We start from the raw sequence: 21,266 nt of genomic DNA, 5'->3' as shown, positions 1-21,266 counted from the left end.
AGCTGCGACCAAACTGTGTTGATTTTTTGCCTCCCTCAAGCTAAGCACTGGGAAGGAGAATCCCTCACAGGCTCCCGCTTCTGCTCCCGCAGCTTTTCCAAACAAACTGGGGCGGGATGGGAGTGTCTTCTTGGCTCTGGAAATCAATCCTCCTACCTTGTCCTGAAGCCACCCGCCTCACTTTCCCGGCCCTCCCTTCGCAGTGATTTTCCTGTCCTGGACTCCCGGCGAGTGCAAGCGGCTGGTGAGCCGCCCCGCCCTTAAGGTAGGAGCCTGGAAGCGCCGCTGCCGGCCCCGGGGGGTCTTGTTGCTCTGCCCACCCTCCCTTCCCCAGTCTCCGGGCTGCACTTTTCGGCGCGAACTTGGGGGAGGTGGCCCCGTGCATCTGGCGCCAGCGACAAGGAGGAGCTTCCCGCGGCGTCGCACGCAGCCGCCGGGGACGGGGAGCCGGACGCGGGGGGCAGCGAGGGGACCGGTGGGCGTCTGAGCGCTCCGCTCCGCCGCCCCGACCCGTCCAGGGAGAAGGGGTCGCGTCCGTGCCTCCTCGCTCAGGCTTCCGCCCGCCGCCCGCCCGGGGACCCGATGCGGCACACGCCGCGGGACAGACGGAAGCGCGCTGCGGACAGCCCCGCACATGCCCCCGCGGTCGCCGTGCCCGGGCCTCGGCCGGTAACTCTCTGCGGCACGCCGCGCTGCTGCTCTGCTTTGGCGGCCGGGGGTGCGGGGAGACTGCCTTCCCCACCCAGCTTGGGGATTCCGGGGTGCTGCCCAGACCCTCTGGCTCTGCAGCCGCTGGGGAGGAGGGAAGAGGACTCCGCGCGCTCTCCTCCGTCCCCGGCCAGCCCCTGGGGCGGTTCGGGAGCCGCAGGGCCCTCACACCCTTCAGGCAACCTGGTGTGACCGGCCAGGACCTTTCCTGGAGGGTTCTGGAGCTGCTGGGGAGGGCCCCGGGAGAGTAGCGTCTAGGGGCGCGGGGACCTTCCACCCTTGATCGCCCCCCAAATCTGTGCGCAGGGAAGGCGACCAGGGTGCATGGTTCCTCGCTCACCATTGTTTGTGAAACGGTCTGTAAGCGAGTCTGGAAGGTTCTCTTTTACCATACAGTGTTTTCCAAACGATCCCCCTTGCCACAATTACACTAAACCTAGTAAAATACCGAGGCAGTTTGGAGCAAAGGGCGACAGTAAGAAAACTGCAGTTTTGGCTGCTGCAGGGAATTTTTAAGAGAGGAGAAACTTGATGTTTTGCGGTTTTTATTGTTTGTGTGTGTGTGTGTTTTTTTTCCCTCGGAAGCTCACATGGATTTCAGCTCCCTTCTTGTGCACTGTTATTTTGGGTTAAAAGAAAAATCTATAAAAAGCGGTTTCTAGAAACTAAAGAAACTCGAAGCGCCTTTTAAGATCTTTAGAGGAAGCCCGGAGGAGGACAGGCTGGGTGAAGAATTTTCTTTAAAGGTAATGTTTTAAGATTGTGTGGGGGTAGCCTATCAGAAACCACACATTCCAAATTCAGAAGTCAAATTTGAGGACCACCTTAGTACCATGGTTAGTGGATGGTTTAGAAAATAGATTCTTCATGGCTCCCTTGCGCGGTACTGTGACCTCCAGGCCTCTCTAACACTTCCTCAGCTCTACATGGCGGCCTCTTTTAGGCTCTCCTGACTATTTGACTTTCCGGGTCTTCAAACTCAATTTTCCCTTCCAGTTTGTGACCGTGTAGCTATCTCTCTGTCTCTTTTTTTTTCCCCTAAAGATTTACTTATTTTTATTTTATGTTCATTGGTGTTTTGCCTGCAAGTATGTCTAAGTGAGGCTGTCAAACCCCGGAAACTGGAGTTATAGACAGCCCTGTCAGTTCTGGTAAAGGAACCCAGGTCCTCTGGAAGAACAGCCAGTGCTCTTAACCGCGGAGCCATCTCTCCAGCCCCTAGCTATCTTTTTCTTTACAAGGTGGTGTTTAATATTTGGGAAGCTCTTAGGAAGGTGCTTAAGGTTCTGTTGCCTCCCTTGCATGTCACCCAAGGATTGCTTTTCAAACCAAGATCAGAAACAAACAAACAAACAAACAAACAAACAAACAAAACCTCCTGAGATAGTTTGACTTTGAATGAGACTATCTGCTTCAGAGACTCCTTAGATAAAGGCAGTTTTGGATCAAGGAAACGTCTATGGAAAATATTTGTATGAATCTGATCTGTTTTTCTAAGCTGCCTCTAAGGCTAATGTAGACTGGGCAGAGTGATCATTCACTGCAATTGTGAAAACATTTCAGTAGACTCATGGCAGGTACCTTTTTATTTTTATTTTTCTGTCCAAATCAATACAAACAGAATGTGAGAACCAAAGAGTAGAAGGCCTGACAGAAGAATGCAATCAAAATGCACCAGTCTGTGTTTCATGAAATTGTAATTCTCAGGTTTCTCATTTCAGAACTCAGAGGCAGAGAACCGAATTCCACAGCCCTTTTCTTCTGTTAGAGATATTTCTGTGTTCTACATTGTGAAGCACAAATGGGTAAAGCCCTGCTTCCTACACTTCCAAGCCTCTCAGCCCACTTCGAAGATTCCAGATGGCTTTTGTGGAAAGGAGGACTCTTTCCAGAGCTGGGGACAGGCGTCTACAGGATGTCCACTGAAGAGGGATGGCAGCGTGGACTGTGTATAGCGTCCTCACGTTGATCCCTGCTGCGTTTTCATGTGGCATTTCACTCAATATTCCCAGCAAGGCTGAGACAAAAAAAAAAAAATTAGCCTCATTTTAAATCTGAAAGAAATGAAAACGGCCCTAAGTTGAGTTGCAGTGACTCCTGTTCAAGGCTGTCTCTGTCCATCTTACATTTTAGGGAGGCCTGTCAAGTGACACAGTATGCATTCTTCACAAATTCTTCCATTCTTTGTTCACACACACGCACAAACACAAACACAGAGACAGAGAGACAGACAGACACTAGACCTGTGTGCATACACAGTCACAGAGACAGACACAAACACACATGCACACAGACAGGCACACGGACAAACACATACAGACACAGACAGACACAGACAGACAGACACACGGACAAACACACAGACACAGACAAATATACACAGACACACAGCACTTACAGCTTGATCTGTTGTTAGCCACTTCCTAATTACCCTCACTCCACAGGCTTCCTGGAGAGATGGTCAGTACGCTTTCCATTTGACACCTTCCGACTTCCCTTTGTTTCTGTCTTCTGCTGAGTTTTAATGCGCCCTTGGATATCCTATATCTGGCCCACCTAGAGAGTCGGCTCTCTCCAGTGGATTATATTCTGAACTTTCCTACTTTTAAAAGTATAGTTTTCCTGAAGCTCCTGCTTCCTTCAAAGGCCAACTGTGTCTTGCTTGTCTGTGGTCTTTCAGAGTCACAGTCTGATCCTCCACAATAAATCGAGGGTTTCTCCTGTGTACGCCTACTGCCGTGGATGATGGCGTACTTCACAGTTCCGAGTTAACTCTTATGATCTGAGAGTGTATGGGAGGCAGAGAGAACGCTGCTCAATGGGGAAAGGTTTGCTGTCAAGCCTGGTGGGAGGAGAGGACTGATCCCAAAAGTTGTGCTATGGCATGGAGCGAGCTTAGCGTGTGGGATAAAATAGTACACAGGACATTAATTACATGGGTCAGTTCTTAAGGTTCCGTATCAGCTTGTCAGAAACAGGGTTGGTTCACGTTTTGTGGGTGGCAGGAATTCTCTCCCGATGGTGACACCTTCAATTGTAATCACTTCAGACTTGATCAAGAATCTGACTGTCGTGCCCCCAGGTTGAGGAAGATCAGAGAGAGAAGTTATGAGGGTGAGAGAGAACAGTAAGATCTGTTTTCTCTCAGGTCTGAATTTCTTTTCTTGGTCACCAAAGAAAGAATTGTGGGGCTATCTCTCCTTGCCACACTTTCTGATTGGATGCCAGGGGATTTCCTTTTACTGGAAGTTGGGAAAAAGCTCGGGCAAAACAACCAGCTCCTAGGAAGTTTTCCTTATCAAGAATACTTAAAAAAAAAAAAAAAAACGGTGAAAGAATTCCGTTCTCCCAGTCTCTTTTTTTCATATATATGTCCCAAGATAAAGTACATAAATGACATCATTTTTTTTCAGTAGCATGTAAACACTTTGAGACTCTTTAATCATTTTTTATCTTTTTATTTTTTTATGCTTTTTATCTCATTGAGAATGGAAGGATTTCTTTTTTAACATGATGAGAAATAAGGTCTCCAGAGAAGGTGCAAGATAGCTAGTTATTTCCCCAAAGATATAGGGACATTTCTGCCTTTCAGGCTTGTGGAAGTAGTGCTGGAGTTGGCAGAGAGGGAAGGGAGCTGCCCTTGGAGGCAAGGCCAGAGAGGAAAGGAGTTTCCAGTGAATCCTGGATGACTTGTTTCATGGTCTTTCATGAGGTAGCCCTACCTTCTGAGAGGTGCTATTCTAAATTCTTCATGGATGAAAAATATAACTTAGTATGCCCATGTAACAAGAAGTGTTCTTGGGATAGAGGTGATGCGATTGGGTGAGATGTGATTGAGGAATGAGCCGGTCAAGTGGAGAGCAGAAGGAAGGGGATTCCAGGAAGAGGAAACAGCAAGTACAAAGGTTCAGGGACATGCATCGATTTGGAGTGTTTGGGAAAGGAAAGCTCAGAAGGGGAAGAGAGGCTGGGTAATGTATAGCCCTAGGAAAGTGCAGAGTGGAGTGGGAGATGGAGTTCAAGATACAGAAGGGGGACAGATTTTGTGATGCCATCAAACCTCTTTGGAAAGGTGCTGGATATACTTAATTGAAGCTGCTGTTACCCACAAATATGCCACACACTGCACAGAATTGCAGCCTCCGGGGCTTACTCATTGGCAATCACGGAGTTTCCCCTTCATCCCAGCCCAGTATCCAGGCATATATATATATATATATATACACACAGGTGCAAGGTGCAGAGAACCTGCACAGGATTCCTCACAGCCTCTGAAGACTCACATGCTTTCACATTTACTTTTACATTCATGCATAAAACTGTATTACCGTGGTTCCCCAACTATTCTGTGGACTGAATATTTCATGTCTCCTTGAAGCCTTTGTGTTGGCTCTTAACATCTGAAAACAGATAGCAGAAATTAGTTATCCAAATCAAGTCCTAGCTGAAAACAATAGGCAGGACAGCCGCAGCTCGGAGAGGCACTATTCTAAACAGCACAAAGGCCTTGGCCTCCCTGAATTTGTTTCTTAGCCTCTTTGTAATGTGTCGTCTGTGTTCTTTGTACAGAAGTCTTGTCTCTTCGTCGTGGGAATGCAGTACACCTGTGGCAGTTCCTTCTCCATGCTTCCCTAGAATGGAGCTCTTGGAAATGTGAGAGTACTGCACAGATCTAGGATTTATTATTTCCAATTAATTAGTAGAACTGGCTTATTAGAGATGTTCAGACATTCTGTAAACCTTCAGTTATTCTTTTGATTCCAGGAGGACTCATGTGACGGCAAATTGCTCTCTGGAAAAGACTGGTCTGGATTTTAGAGAGAAAACTGCTTTTTGAGATTCTTTGATATATTTATTTCTTGTTACTTTAATCCACTAGCTGCTTACTTTTGCCTCCCTCACATACCTTCCCCCCCCTTCAAAATGTGGTCTTGCTGTGTAGCTCTGAGCTTTTGACTTTTCTCCCTCAGGCTCTCAGTTACATATGGGCACGATATGCTCAACTTTGTGTTCTTGTTCTTTCAGTTGACTTATGTGGCCTAAATCTAGACTTCATTTCTGTTTGAGAGGACAGGCTTTGCTTAACACGGAGAGGCAGCAAAGAGCTGGCAGACAACACAACCGTTCTAGGTTGCTTTATGTTGCTGTGATAAAAACCATGACCAAAAGCGACATGGGAATGAAAGGATTCATTTTGTTTATAGGTGAGGGGCCACCGTTGAGGGGAAACTCGAAAAGAAACCATGATGGAATAATGCTTATTGGCCTCATCCTTGGCTTGCTCAGGTACCTGTCCCATACAGCTCAGGCCCATCTGGCCAGGGATGACACCTCCCACAGTGGACGAGGCCTTCCCACATCAATCAGCAACTGATGCCTCACAGATATGCCCACAGCCCCAAACGAACTGATGGTGGCAATTCCTCAGCTGAGATTTCCTTTTCCTGGGTGGGTCAATTTGATTACCAAAGGTAGCTGTCACCCACCTAATGCTGTCATCAATGGTTAATGTTTAATATATTAGCACAGTTATAAAACTGTCACAGTCGGCGTTCATCCTGGTAGTTCTTGTGATTATTGGTGTATTGTTTGAAAAGCTCCCCCCACTAGACAGAGAAAACTGGTTCATACTCATAAATTTGCTCTTAAGCTGATCATGGTAGTTGCACCAAATTCTAACCCTTGAATTTGTGAGGTCAAGGCAAGAGGATCAGGGATTTGAGGACAGTTTGGAGGACTTGGAAGAGTTGTCTCAAAAACAAAACAACCATCAAACAAGAATGGAACCAAAAAACTTAAAACTATAGGGAAAAATAAGTTTTCTTTTTTTGTCTGGAAAACTGCAATGTACTTATGCTTGAAGAGGTGGATACATAGATGCCAGTCCTCTGGCATTTGCTTTCATGAGCGGCAAACTGTCAGTACAGTTTCATAATTCCCAACTGATGGTAATTTGTGTTGGCATACTCAGGTTTGTGGTGGCCTTAATGAGGCGTTTAAGTGTTCCAAAGACATCAAGGTTAATGGACTCTTTAGGAATAAGACATCTTAGCAGGCCTGGTGACTCAGGAAAGTTGGAAGTTTAAGGCCAGCACGGACAATTTAGTAAGCCCATGTTTCAAGATTTGGGTCACATAACATGTATGAAACAAAAACAAAACAAAAAAAGTTGCAAGCTTTGTATTCATAGTTTCATGCATTTTTTCCCCCAAGCAGTTTCTAAGGCCACAATTTTGTTGCTTATCAAGTTTATACTGCTTAATTCTGGTGTTTTCCTAGACACCCATTTGGTATTGCTTACCTAGCCTGAGACATACTTAGTAGCCCAGGGTATAAAATGCTCTCCTTATCAGAACTGACAAGTGGAAGAAACTTAGACTGGAGGAAGAGATTGTCAGGGATAAGGGGAGCTGGGGTGTGGTCGGGACAAAGCTGGGGAATAAGGAAAATCATAGGTGGACTGACCCCTGTCTGTGGATGACCGACTATACTTAAAGACTGAAAAAATATCTAGGGCTCTGATTCACTGGTAGAGTACTTTCCTACCATGCCCTGGGCATGGGGATCAACGCCTGCACCATCTACACACACACAAACACTAGAAAATGAAAAGATTCCAGGCAGTGCTTGCATACTCATTTAATCCCAGAAGTCAGGAGGCAAAGGCAGACAGGTGGATTTCTGAGTTCGAGGTCAGCCTGGCCTATAGAGTGAGTTCTAAGACAGCCAGAGCTACATAAAGAAACTGTTTTCAAAAATAAAGTAGAATAAATAAAACCACAGTGATAAAAGGTCTAGGCATCAAAGTGCCATGAGAGGTATTTAGTTGCTTTTCAACAGAAATTCATTTATGATTTTAAGAGAGTGTAATGATTTTAAAAGTTTTCTGTTGTAAATGGGTCCTTCCGAGGGGCCAATATTTCAGATAAGCATGCAACAAAGTCTTACATGTTTAAAGTGTACATGTTTTCAGATTTTGCATGTTTTGAAGCACATACTTGTCTACTTATTACAAAAGCCCATTTTTACCAATTTGGTGAGCGGGGCTCTTTGGCATTCATGGTAAAAGAAACATTCTTATAAACCTTACCTGCCCAAGCACTCTACCTATGAATACCAGTATTCCCAGTACACAAAACACTCATTCTTCAACATGACTTCTTGGAGTTTTTAAACTTATCTGCTCAAAAGTCTGAAAATCTGCTGCCTTTTAAAGTTCACTGTGTCATGTTATCTTTCTTTCCAGAGTTTTGGTTTGACTCCTGAGTCCTTCCAGGCTTTAGCTGGGCCTGGGTGGTGACACTGAGGGCCTTTTCTTTGACTTCACACTCTCCCATCTAAGCCAGGCTATAAGGTTTTCTCAGGCCCCACCCTCATGGCCTATTACTTCCTGACTGAATAAATTGCCTAACTTACCAGGGCCATTCTTTCCTTAACTGTTAACTGTTATGGCCACACCACAGTTGATTGTAAATAATCCACATGAACAGTTCAACATAGTTTCTGCCACATAATCTAACATCTTTATTGATGTTATCTGTTGTTGCTAGTATTACAACTTCATTCTATTGTCTGTTGTTTGTTTTGAGACAGTATCTTACTATGTAGCCATTGTCCCATATACGAGGCTGGCCTCAAACTTGCACAAATCTGCCTCCTGAGTGATGGGTTCAAGGCACGCACCACCATGCCTGGTTTTATGGCTTTTTTTCTTATGTCTGTCATTGCAGCTACTATTTCTCAGATAGTTAAAACTTATCTTCCTCTCCCTCCAGAAATCCTTTCAGGCTGACCTTACCAAGTTCCACTCCCTGCCCCTGTTTGTTTCTTTGTAGGAGCAGACTCCACTTTGGACTATATGATGTAAATTGTGCTTCTTTAGTTATTCATCAGTGAACAACAACTCATATGTATACATACCTTTTGTACTATGCACTATTCCCTTTGGTAGGAGCTCACTGGCACAAAGTAGACAAAATATGTATGAGTGTATGCGTTTAAATGTATACATGAGTTCCATAAACTGGGGGAAAGCCAATGTTGGTTGAACAGGGCTATCTATTTCTCACAGTTAACTAAAGTCAAAGAGTACAGTCTACTCATTAGATTCCTTTAAAGGCTTAGGTATCTTTAGTTGGTGTTTTGTTGTTGTTTGGTTTTATTTATTTATTTATTTTTGGCTTTAAAATAAGATTATCTACTCAAAAAACAAAAACAAAAAATTCAACGTGTGTGTGTGTGTGTGTGTGTGTATGTGATTATTCAGCAGTCATAGTAGCATACACATGCAATCATAGCATGTGGGAGGTGGAGGCAAGTCTGGCTTATATGATACTTGGTCTCAAAAAAAATACATATATATGCATACATATATATACACACACACAAATAACATATGCACACAATTTTATTTTACTTGAGCTGCGATTAGCCTGGAAATGGAATGTGAGGGAGAGGTCTGCAAGGAGGATAGGAAAATAGAGACAAAGCAGATATCTCAGCACATTGCCAGCACTGTTCAGGGCAGAGTGTACCCTTATGGGTATGTGCTTACCAAACACATGGGTTTCTTAATTATCAGTCTCGAGTTTGCTTATAGAACTTTTCAGTTTGCCAGTTAAAATAGACAGACTCCTTTGCACTTAACTTTCTTCTTTCGTCTTCACATATTGCATTGCATTTCCAGTTTCACACCTGTCTCCTGTGAGCTCTTCCTCTCAGGTAAATTGATCACTCAGAGAGATGTCTAAGTCACCTGTATGGAGCTGCTAGTTCCCAGCTGTGTGACTCCAAGTCGATGCTTCTTTGAAATTTCCACTGGGCTGCCAGGACCCCTGTGTCTTGGACAATTTTATTTCCTTTAATATTTTATGGAGCCACATTAGATATATCTTAGATGTGTGTATATGTAATGGCCTGTACAGCCCATATGAGTAAATCTCGATAGATTTCCTCAGTAAGCAGGTCAGCTGCCTTGGATATGAAGCAATAGAATAATGCTCCTGACTTTAGGAGGGCACTTAATATGTCACTGCTCCTAATCAGTCACTACTGGTTTCCCAAGATATGACCATTATGTTGACTTTCATTATTGGTAGTGTTCTGGTTTCTTCCCTTTAGCATTGCTGTCAGTACTTTAAGGGTTACAGCTCTGAAGGGAAAGGTATCCTCACAGTCCAGAGCCAAGGAATACATAAAGTCACACCACACAACAAGCCTCACACAAGAGATTTACTCGGAGATAAAACCCAGGCTGCTGTTACTCAAACAAGAAGTAGCAGGGAAATGGGAAGAACAAAGGGTTTAAAAAGGGTTTTTTGAGGGGCAGGGAGGGCAGAGCTTTTTGGGGTGGCCTTCCATTGGAGGGGCATGTGGCCTGAGATGGGGGCAAGCTCTGGGATTGGTGGGATCTTTTTGTTAGTACTGTTTGGAAAGTCTGGGCCTGAGGCCTTACCACTGGAGCTCCAGGTGTAGGGGTTGGGGAGCCACTTGCAAGCCTTGAAGGTTTGCAAAGTTTACAAGTCTTACAAAGGGAGCGTCTGCCCTGCCACTTGAGTTGGCATGAGTAGCCACAAGTAACTGTAGGTTCTGAAGGCTCCATGGCACCAGGGTCTCTGGCTGAGCATGAAAACCTGGCCTCCCTCCAGAGGTGTTATGTGTTTACCCTAACGTGCAGCACATGATCAGCCCTGTGGTCCTTTTTTAAAAAAAAAAAAAAAATTTTTTTTTTACTTAATTTTAAGTGTATTGGTGTGAGAGTGTCAGATCCCCTGGAACTAGAGTTACAGTTGTGAGCTGCCATGTGGGTGCTGGGAATTGAACGGGGTCCTCTGGAAGAGCAGCCAGTGCTCCTAACTGCTGAGCTATCTCTCCAGCCCTCCCCCCTTCCCCCGGGCCTGTGGTCTTATTTGGATATAGAACTGAATCTGATATAACTAAGATGAGATCACACTGGGATAGGAACGGCCCTTAAGACAATTAATTGATGTAATGTTGGAGGCCTGGCGAAAACAACAGGTGAAGGTAGACTTGAGGGATGACTCTATAAGCCACAGAGTGCTTAAGATTGCCAGCAAAGCTCACAGAGCAAGAGAGAAGAAGGATCATCCTAGCTACCCTTAGGGGGAACATGGGCCTGCCAACACCTTCCTTTCGGACTAGACTTCAGAACTCCGTGAGTCGCCATTTATTGATTTCTTTAAGAACCCTCCTTCCTCCAGTTTCTGGAGCCCCGGACGCTGTACAGAGGGTCTGCAGGGGACTGTTGTTCCGCTTCTCTTTGGACATCACTGGCATTACCTGGCTGAGTAGGCAGAGACTGTTCCCCGTTGAGCTGACCTCTAGACTCGCTCTCTGGCCCCTTGTTCCTCCCTGTCTGAAAGTGCCCCACGGGATGACAGTGTTTATTACCACCATGTGACTCCACCTTCTCCCTCTTCAGGTTTTCAAGAGCGTTTTTAGGGGCCCGCTTGACTTCCTGATTAAGATACAGGATGAAGCTTGAACTGGTACAAGCTCTTCTACTTTTTATCTGCCCCTTTCTGAACTGGCCTTTCCCCAGATCCAGGCTGAAGCCATGCTGTGGGTGTGGTTTCCCTAGTTCTCCACTCCAGAATCTTTGAGCGGAAAACAAAACAAAAAAATAACATGCTGTATTTTAAAAAGAAGGCCCCTGTTTTCCTAGTGTTGTGCTGTCTTGTGAATGGAGGCTTCATTCCGCTGCACTCAGGTGTATGAAAGAACGGTTTTCATAGGAGAAAATACAGCCTTCTGCTCAAAAACAGCTTGACAATGAGATCTTCGACTCTAAGAAACTTCGCAGAGCTTAGGCGTCTACAGGATGTTTTGTTTTGTTTTGAGCAAAGGTTGATTTTTAAACTGCCTTAACTGCTTGGTCTAGTTTTTATTTGGGACTAAGTTTCTAGTGTGATCACAAGGAAGGTACTGTTTTGAAATCCCCAGGGTGAGTCCACAGACTGGGCCTAATTCCTGTGCTCTGTGCTTGTGCCCTGGCTGCCAGGTCTAGGGACTCAACTGGCAGCAATTCTGTTGCACACTTTGAGCATAGACTGCCTTTTAGTCTCCAGTGATGTCTAGAGTGGCTGCAGAGTGGATATGGAATCTCCAGCGTCCCCTCCCTGCCTGTGCCCTTAGTAAGTATGGGAACATCTTCAGGGCTCCTACAAGCGTAAATGTAAAACTTTCAGGAGTTTAATTAATGCTAGTGTGTGTGTTGTGGGGGGGAGCGTGAGAAGAGAGAGAGGGAGCTTTCTCAGTTCATTGAGTCTTTCACCTGCTAGTTCTTAGCATTTATACCTGGAAAAAAAAAGCGGCCTCTTTTTGACAATACCTGTATTTATTATAACTTAAATTGTAAAGGAGTGTACCTTGAACAAGCAGTTAAGAGGTCAAGAGGGAACAGAAGGTTCTGTTTTTGTTATGGTTAATTGTTTAAATGTGTAACTGGGGATTTCCCTGTCAGGTGACAGTGATTTCAGCTCAACCGTTGCATCATGAGATCCTGTGGTGTGTGATAGATGGGTATTAAATCTAAGTTGAAAGGGTTAGTATACAGATGGGTGGAAGGACGTGCTCCCTCCTTCCCCCCACCCCCGTCATCTGGCCAGTTTTTTTTTTTTTTTTTTTTCACTAAAGTACTAAAAGGATTTCAGTTGAGTTAGGCCAGTGGTCGGTCTCCTGAAGGTTGGAAGGGTTTTCCTCAGCCCAGGAGGATTTAATGGACTTTAGCCAGGAACTGAGCAGAGGTGCTATCTTGTTGCCTTGCCTATGGAATGTGCTAAAGCATTTTTGTAGTTCTTTGTGAAAGCAGCACCAAATAGTTGGACTCCAAGGAGACTCCTGTGTGCTAGCAATTACTTCTTGCATTGGGAACATAGATTTCTTTTTATTTCCTCTCTTGGGGATGATGTGTATTTCACTGTAGATCATCTCAACTCCACCTCTGCATGCTCATCCCTAAGACAAATGCCCCTCCTAAACTGCTGAGCCATCCCTCCAGCCCCACAGATGCTCTTCTTTAAAGAATGTGGACATTAATTAATAGTTATACATGTTTTGAAATAGCTAATGTTTGAGGATGGGTTTTATTTTCAAATGTTTGTTTATAAAAATAATGTAGAAGGTACATTTAGATGGGTCCAATATATTTGCTGGTCTGACTTCAGTTTATGCCTGACAGTCAGGATACCATGTTCTACTGTCCTGGAGCTAAAAATGCAGCAGATGCAAATAAGATTCTTGTTTGCAGTTAATAGGTCTCAGGCATTTCACCGAGTTGTTGGTTTTAAGCATCCTCTCTGCTGCACAGCACACACATCACAACCCTTTTTATTTTCTCTAAAAAGAAAAAATAAGGCAGTTTTTATGTTTGTGCCTTGGGTTGTTTTCTGGACAGAACATAGCACAAAGCATTCCAGAGAAACCTTTGTTTATCTGCTTCTCCCTCCACACAGCTGATTTTTCTGCTCCGTCAGCATGGTTCTTGCAATGAGAAAGAAAAATATGTTTACTTCCTCATTGCTTTTTGTTTTGTTTTGTTTTTGAGACAGGGTTTCTCTGTGTAGCCTTGGCTCTCCTGGACTCACTTTGTAGACCAGGCTGGCCTCTAACTCACAGAGATCGGCCTGCCTCTGCTTCCCAAATGCTGGGATTACAGACGTGTGCCACCGCTGCCAAGCTAGGATGCTTTGTTAACATTATCATAGGTTCATGTAAACGAGAAATTTATTAAGATTTTTTTTTCCAGCTGGGAGTACTGGTTAGTGTAATCCTAGCACTTGGGGAGGCAGAGGCAGGTAGATTTCTGTGAGTTGAAGGCTAGCCTGGCCTACAAATCAAGTCTAGGACAGGCAAGGCTACACTGAGAAACCCTGTCTCGAAAAAGATTTTTTTCACTTATTTTATTTGTGTGTGTGTGTGTGTGTGTGTGTGTGTGTGTGTGTTTGGCATGCATATCCATGTTCATGTCTTGCACATGTGTGAAGGTCAGAGACAACTCTTGGTACTCTGTTCTCTTTCCATCCTCTTGGTTAGGGTGACTGTTCCTCAGGCTGCTGTTGGAATGGCTGCAGGTACGCTATTCCCTGTGTCTGGGATGTTCTTCCTTCCTAGCCTGTTTCATGTGATTCACTCTCACGTGGGAGTGAACTGTTTCCTTCCTTCCCCTGCCTGGATCAGTTCCGATAGTTGCCAACCATAATTTGATAAATGTTCATGAATGGCTTGCTGATGTATGCCTCTGAAACACTGAATCCCTGGAGGTTGGAACACTGTCTGGCATTGAGAAGACGTTGGGAATTTGTTTATTGAGTATCAACAGCGTCACTTTAGAGACAAAACAATGCTCAGAGTTAACTTCGCTAAATACTGGATTTTAGTCAACACCCTCTGCTATAAGGATTATTAGAATCCTGAGATTTTGAAGTAAATCTAAAATATATGGTTTCATGGAAACATTACTAATGATTTATTTATAATAATCAAATATATAGTACTCCAAAATAATACCTGCCTCTCATTTGTAACTCATGTTGGCCCATGTATTTGCCCTGAAAAGCAGGACAGGTTTTAACACTGGAATCTTACAGTTTGATTTGTTTTCTCTCGGCCTGATTCGTTTATTTTAAAAGTAGGTGAAGAGGCAGAGACAGGGTAAAAAAGAGTTGGAAGGGACAGAATGATCTAGGCACATTCAGAAAACGAAGACAACAACAAACCTGGCAGACGAGGTGATTTGAAAGGGGGCTTCTGTGAATCAGGTGTTGTTGATAACTTTAGGAAGGCAACACAGGAGGTGCTGTGTTTTCTGGTTTTTGTCCTTGGCGCGGTGCTGGGAAGCACCTTGGGCCTCACCAGTGCCAGGCAAGTACTTCCCCACTGAGCTGTCTCCCCAGCGCCATTGCTATTTGTTTATGGTGAAAACATGGTATTACTAAGTTGCTCGGCTGGCTGGCCTTGCAGTTGTTCTGTCCCAGCCTCTAGAGTAGCTAGGACTGCAAACGTGGTCAGGCAGGTCTGGCTTAGTCCTTGTTGATCGATCGTAATATTATTTTCTCCAGAAGGGAAACTAAAGGTTGTTTACAGTTTGAGAAAGGGCTACATTTAGATCTACATATTTCTCCAGGGAAGGTTTCATAGAAATTGTTAAGAACTGATTGAAAAATGTTATTTGGTGAGGTGAGGAGCAGAACAAAATATGACCGATTGATGATCCAGGTGGGCATTAGGTGAAATGTCAGGGCTGGAAAAAGAACAGAAAGTCTACACATGGATTACAGTTTGTGGTGCTAAGAAACTCCCTTTCCTTTAACTGCCACTCAGTTTTGCAGAAATCATTGTGAATAGTTCCTTTAGAGCTTTCTTTTTCACATTCTGTGTTACTGTAAGCAAATAAATTGCTGGCTGTGGTTAATTTCTAAGCTCAGGATGAAAGCACTGTTTCTTAAGAGTAGAAGTGAGCTGCATCTTTGTGGTCGTGCACAGTTGTTACCCAAGAGATGAGTGTAAGGTCCTCAAAACAGCAGGATGTTACACTTTTGCTGGAACTTGGTGTGCCCTCGTTAAACCTTTTAACGCGTTATTAATCACTTATTAACATTATTAGTCATTAATGTTGTTAATCATTAGCCGTATCCCAGAATAAGGGCTGGAAATGGATGTGTGTGTATATATATGTGTGTGTTTGTATATATATGTGTGTGTGTGTGTGTGTGTATGTGTACATAAAATCAGAGCACAAGACTGCATTTGTGAAACACTGGTTCTTACTTAACACACTAATCTTACTACAAAAAGTGTGGGGCCATGGCCTAGTGACTTTGGAATTGCCTGGGAGCCTCCTAGGAGGGAGAGTGATGAGGTCTGGACTCAGACCTGCAAAAGCAGAATGCGCATGTCCAGCTGATGCCAACGTTTTTTAAGTGCTTCTGCAAATCCTGCCAAGTAAGGCTGGAGAGCAGAATAAGTATTGTTAACAAGTGACTCGCTCATGTTGAATCCTGTTATTATCTTTAGGTACCCTAAATCTTAGGAAGGGAGCTGAGACCTAACTCTGAATAGCTTTCAAAGTACATCTTCATCTCTCAACTGGTTTTGATATAACATTGTTGGCCTTTGCCCTTTGATCTGTTCAGACTAAGTAACTTTAAAGAGCAATTTGCATTCTTTTACTCCAGTCAGTTTTAAGTAGTAGTTGGTTGTAGGTGACAGAGACCCAGGAACTCCATGTCCTATATATTCATGGAGAGTAATTCTGTAGATCAGGCTGGCCTCGAAAGAGATCCACCTGCTTCTACATCCCTTGTGCTGGGATCAAAGGTATGTGCCTCCACCACCACCTGGTGGTAATCTCTTTTTGGTGGTATCTATCTCTGCCTGGCATTCTAACTTAATCAGATAATTATTTGCCTAGACTTCAGAAATAAAAGTCACCTTTTTTTTTCAATCTTTTTTCTAATAGATCCAGTTAATTTTGTATAAGAAAAGCTGTATGAGGGCAGCCACAAACTTACTTTGCGGCTTTTTATTTTTCCTCTTGTTTTAGGAAGTGGCCATGGCACATTCTGACACTACTTTGTCTGTCTGTCTGTCTGTCTGTCTGTCTATCTATCTATCTATCTATCTATCTATCTCTATCATTAGAACAGCTTTATTTAGAGGCTTGGGGAAGAACTGAAGACAGCTGCCTGCTGTCCTCTGCAGGGCAGATCTTGGAAGTCTCCTGATCGATAAGAGCTGCCGGCTGTTCTTGTACCATGAGGCTGCCCTGCTTGTTCTCTTCTGTTTTTTATTCTCAGCCCCTTCCCAACTTCCTTTCTTCCCTTGTTAATTTCCCAGAGTGTTGAGAGCTTGTAGCTCCTCCTTTCACTTCTTCATTTCACAGTAAAGCTGTGTGTGTGTGTGTGTGTGTGTGTAACCCAAAAAGTGAGACAGTTGCTTCTTTTCGCTTTTCGCTTGCTTTAGATTAGGTAGCTGGATATGTTATTTTTCAAAGAGATTGAGCTGGATCTTTTGGAAAGCCAGTCTGGAAGGACAGGATGTAACGTGGGGCTCGCTTGGCTGTGTTTGTTTTGTGTTTATTTTCATTTATGTTTCATGTTTGGTAGTCTCATCTAAACGTCCCATAAAGCAGCTTTTAGGAAATCACAAGTGAGCTGACTAATACGGCGTTCTTACTGTACTTTGTAACAGGCTAACCGTTTTCTGAGCATACCGTCTTTGTGTTTTGTTTCAGCACGTGAGGCAGCAGCACACCCCCTCATCTTGGATTATTTCCAGCATCAAGACCTCCACATGTCAGCAGTAGGCTCCTGAGGTGTTCCATCCTCCATCATCTCCCCTCAGAGAGGGCCTTTGGGAAACACACTCTAAAAGTGCAGGTTGGTGGACGGTGGAGTGAACCCAGCCTTGTCTCGGGTTCCTTAGATGTGAATTTCAACACTGCAAAATGTGCCGGTACTTTCAGGTGGTGTGAGTGTCTGTTTCCAGCTGCAAGCTGTTTTCCTTCTTTCCAGTTCTGCACGTGGCCAGAGGCTTAGGAGACGTAAAGCTATTGCTTCCTCCTCAGCCTATCCAGAAGTCAAACTATGGAGTCTGGGAAGCGTACGTTTATAGTCGACCCGAATGTCCTTTCTTTGGAGCTGCTTTAAGTCAACATGGAAGGGGGGATTGAGAAAGCTCTAGAGGTCAAAGTAGGATGTTAAGTACTTGACAAATATTGGACTGACAAGCCTTGGAGGAGATGCCTTCTCATCCTGGGTCTGGGTTTCTGGATAAATTCTATTTCCCTCTGTCTTTAATGAGAGAATTAATAGTAATATCATTACATCACCCTAGTGAAATTTTTAGGCTTATTCTCCTAACTATTTGCACAAATTTCATACACCAGTTCATCAATTATTCTGAAAAAGCTTTAAAGCAATACACACACACACACACACATATATATATATCCATCAGGAATTAGCTACTTAAAAACAAACAAACCCACTCCACCCCTATGGACTCTTGTAGTCTTTTGGATCCATTAAGATTCAACAAGATAAGATTATTCTGCTAGCAAATTGGTTACAGTACAGCCTTTTAAAGCGTTATGATTTTGTTAATGGGTGTATCTGTGTGCTCCTGAGCACGACTGTGAATACTTGTGTACCAGCACACAAATGCCGCATGTGTGGAGGCCAGAGGGCTGCTCGAGGGAGTCCTTTTACCACGTGGATCCTAAACAGCGAACGCTGGTCGTCGGCTTTTGTGGCAAGCAACTTTAGCCACTAAGCCAGTGGTTCTCAGCCTTCGTAATGCTGTGACCCTTTAACATAGTTTCTAATGTTGAAGTGACCCCTAAACATAAAATTATTTTACATGTTACTCCATAATTAAGTTTGCTGCCGGTATGAATCCTAGTGTAAATATCTGATATGCAGGATATCTGCTATCTGACACCCCAGAGGGGTGGAGACCTACAGGTTGGTAACCACCCAACAGTTCTGTCTTCTTTGGAGATCTTTTTGTGCAGGACACATCTTGATTGAGAACATTATGTTTTAGCAGCATGGACACTTTAAATATTCGTCATGCTGTTAAATTTTGGTCCATGGGAGTTTCCTGTTTATTACTGCTGAGATTATTTGTGGTGTTTCATAGCTCCACCCCAGCCCAGGATACCCCTAGGTCACAAGATTTGGACTGCACTTAACTATCTAGAATTTAGATGTGGAGGATAAGATCCTGTTGCCTCCTGCTGGCAATTTCTTAATGGAATCTGGCCTGTAATCTTGACTTTGCTGTTTTGTCAGTCTTTACATTTTCTGGCATCAGGGAGATAGGAGGATTTTGAGAGTCCTTTTAATAATGAAAAAAAAAATTAACATAGTTTCAAGTTCCAGTTCTGCTGTGTTTTTCTGGTCTTCAGTAGTGTTTCTGGTCAGGTTTTTACCCTCTCTGTAGTGTCTCTCTGTAGTGTAGCCCTTTCTAGAGGGTGATTCTGACAACTAAAGATTTCTACGTCTAGAGCATTCAGAACAGTTTTGCCAGATAAGGGTTCAGTAAGTTTTAGCTATTGTTGTCCTCTGTGCTGGTGGGTTGTTGTCAGCGCAACAGGCTGGGGTTGTTTTGAAAGAGGAAAGCTCATCTCAGAAAATGGCCTCCACTGTGGGCTGTGCTGCTTTGAGGCAGGCGGTTCTATGTTGTATGAGAAAGTTGTGGGGAGCAAGCCAGTAAGCCTCCGCTTGGGATCCTGCCTCCAGGTTTCTTCCCTGTCTTCTCCTTGGTGACTGATTGTAATCTGTGTTGTGAAATAATCCCTTACCTTCCCAAATTGCCTTTATCTGAGTGATAGAAAGCAAACTACTGCCTGCCACATTTTTTCTTCTCTATCCATTTTCTGCGCTTGAGCTCATATGATTTTCAGTCTTCATCCTTATCTTGTTAAACTTGTTGAGTTGTAGTATTCGCTTCCACATCTAGAACTCTCCACATAAGTGATCTCAGTCTAAGATGAGCCTATTTTATTTACCAACTTAGATTATTTGTAAAGTTCTTGATTTTATTTTTAGGTGTGATGATAAACGCCAAAATCCCATCAATTGGGAAGTGGAGGCAGAAGGATCATTCAGTTTATGATATAAAGTGAGCTTGAGGACAGCTAGTGAACAGGACACCTTCTTCAAGAGGAAAAGGAAAAAAATGAAATGCTAATTATAAATCTGAATTACCTTGCTTTTTTTTAATTTCTTAGTATCTGTGTAGTTTTATTATGAAAACCATAAAAAGATATGGTTCCCTAGAAAAAGGATTTAATTTGAATTTGGCCAAAGAGTTGGCACTGCTGTTTTTGGAATGATTAATAGATGCTTAGAAATGTCAAAATTAGTGTACAGACGTAATCGTTACTGTGGCAATGGAAACTTAACTTTTGAAGCTATTATCAATACACCACTTTTTCTGTAAGATCTTTACCTTCGGTATTTTCAAGATGGCTTTGGGTAGACTTGGTGTATTCAATTCTAAAAAAAAAATTAAAATAAGATTTAAAAAATTCTTATCTGCCAGATGCTTACATTACATTTATTACTTGTAATACTTCACTTCAGTTATGTAGCATCATTATTCTCTGTTTTGCAGAGGAAAATAAGACATAAAAAAGGCTAAGTAAACTCAGAGGAATTGCCAAGACTCAGATCTAAGGATTCAGTTACCAAACAGGTAATCTTAACACCCAATAATGGTGCTGCCTACAAACTGTAAATTGCATCAAGAAGAGGATGGAATGGAAGGTCCAAATTATAGAAGTCTAGAATTCTGGGCTTAGTGATGTTATGTGAATTTGGCAGATAGCCAGTGAAAGTTTCACTGTGGGTGCAATGGCAAGATGGAGACTGTACTTTGAGAGTTTTATACCAGCTCTAACATATGGGCTGTTGTAAAGGGAGGATTGGAGATCATTAAGAGTAGCTGAGTGAGATGGAATGAGAATGAGGGCTTGGGAGAGAAGATTTAAGATAGCCAGAGAGCCTGAATGTGATTGGGCAGAGGTAGAAGTGGAGATCTAGAAGCACAGGCAGAGAGGAGTGATATACAGCCCAGGCTCTCTCAGCATCACCCACAGAGAAGTGGGCCAGATGTTTAACACCTTAGAGATTAGAGAGACCTGGATTAAAAGAAAGACCAGTAGTGTCAACTGTATCATTCTTTTTGATTTGTTTATTCTCGAGTAAGTAAATACTACTGTACCTTCACTGTGGAACAGGAGTTGTGCCATGGGGAGGAGTTTTAATCCACATAAAAATGCTCTGCTATGCCCCGACTCTGTTTCTTAAGGCTAAACACTTTTGACAGATTTTTACATTTCTAATTCTTATAATCCTCACTGTCTCTACTGTGATTTAGTATATAAGGCCTCATTCTGTCTGAGTGTCCTCTAAGTTTTTGAACCCTTCCTAGGTCTAAGATTGAAATTCCTGGATATAGTTGTACTATATAGCAGTAACTGAAAATGCTTTTGTCAGTGTTGGAATGGTGATGTGTTTGGCACTTTAAAAAGACCTCTAAATCACATTTCCATTTATTTATCTAATTGTTTGTTTAATATGTGTGTGTGTGAGAGACAGAGACAGAAAGCAAGACGTGGCCAAAGGACAACTTACAGAAGTTGGTTTTCTGCTTTCACCATTTGGGTCCTGAGGATTGAATTTCAGGGTCAAGAGTAGAGTTCTACATATTTCCTTCTCAAAACACCACTAGTATCATGGGGCAGCCGTAGTAGGTAGGGTATGAAACTGTCACTTATGGAGGAACAATTGTGTCTGCTGTGTTTACAAGTAAACCACAGACATTTCCTGCTTGCTATGGTGAGCGAATCTTTTCTTCAAGCCCTCTTATCCTTAAAGGGTGGGTGTTTAATTTGTTTCTTCTGAGAAAATTCCGTTCATTTGCTATTTTGTAGGATGCCTGTAGGTGGAAGCATGGGAGTTAAGGAACTTGTAAAATCTCAAAACCCATGGTTTGCATGAGGCCCTGAGCTTCTCACCGGGGACCTGTGC

General features: G+C 43.4%; 1 protein-coding gene across 6 annotated transcripts in view; it reads left to right on the top strand.

Moving 5' to 3' along the window:
* The window catches only part of St3gal6 (ST3 beta-galactoside alpha-2,3-sialyltransferase 6), a 54,302-nt gene continuing 33,036 nt past the window's right edge, over positions 1-21,266 (top strand). Inside the window, exons 1-3 of one of the 6 annotated variants that reach the window (XM_060370591.1) lie at positions 456-669; positions 16,961-17,105; positions 19,849-19,929. The gene's annotated coding sequence lies outside the window, so the exon portion shown is untranslated. Of the gene's footprint in view, positions 266-454; positions 670-11,840; positions 11,862-15,902; positions 16,045-16,960; positions 17,106-19,848; positions 19,930-21,266 lie in introns of those variants that run through there. The other 5 variants (XM_021662047.2, XM_060370593.1, XM_021662046.2 and 2 more) reach the window with 5 other exon arrangements.

The sequence above is a fragment of the Meriones unguiculatus genome, chromosome 17 (assembly GCF_030254825.1).
Source record: "Meriones unguiculatus strain TT.TT164.6M chromosome 17, Bangor_MerUng_6.1, whole genome shotgun sequence".
NCBI classification, from domain to species: domain Eukaryota; kingdom Metazoa; phylum Chordata; class Mammalia; order Rodentia; family Muridae; genus Meriones; species Meriones unguiculatus.
This window is presented reverse-complemented; position numbering and strand designations above follow the sequence as displayed.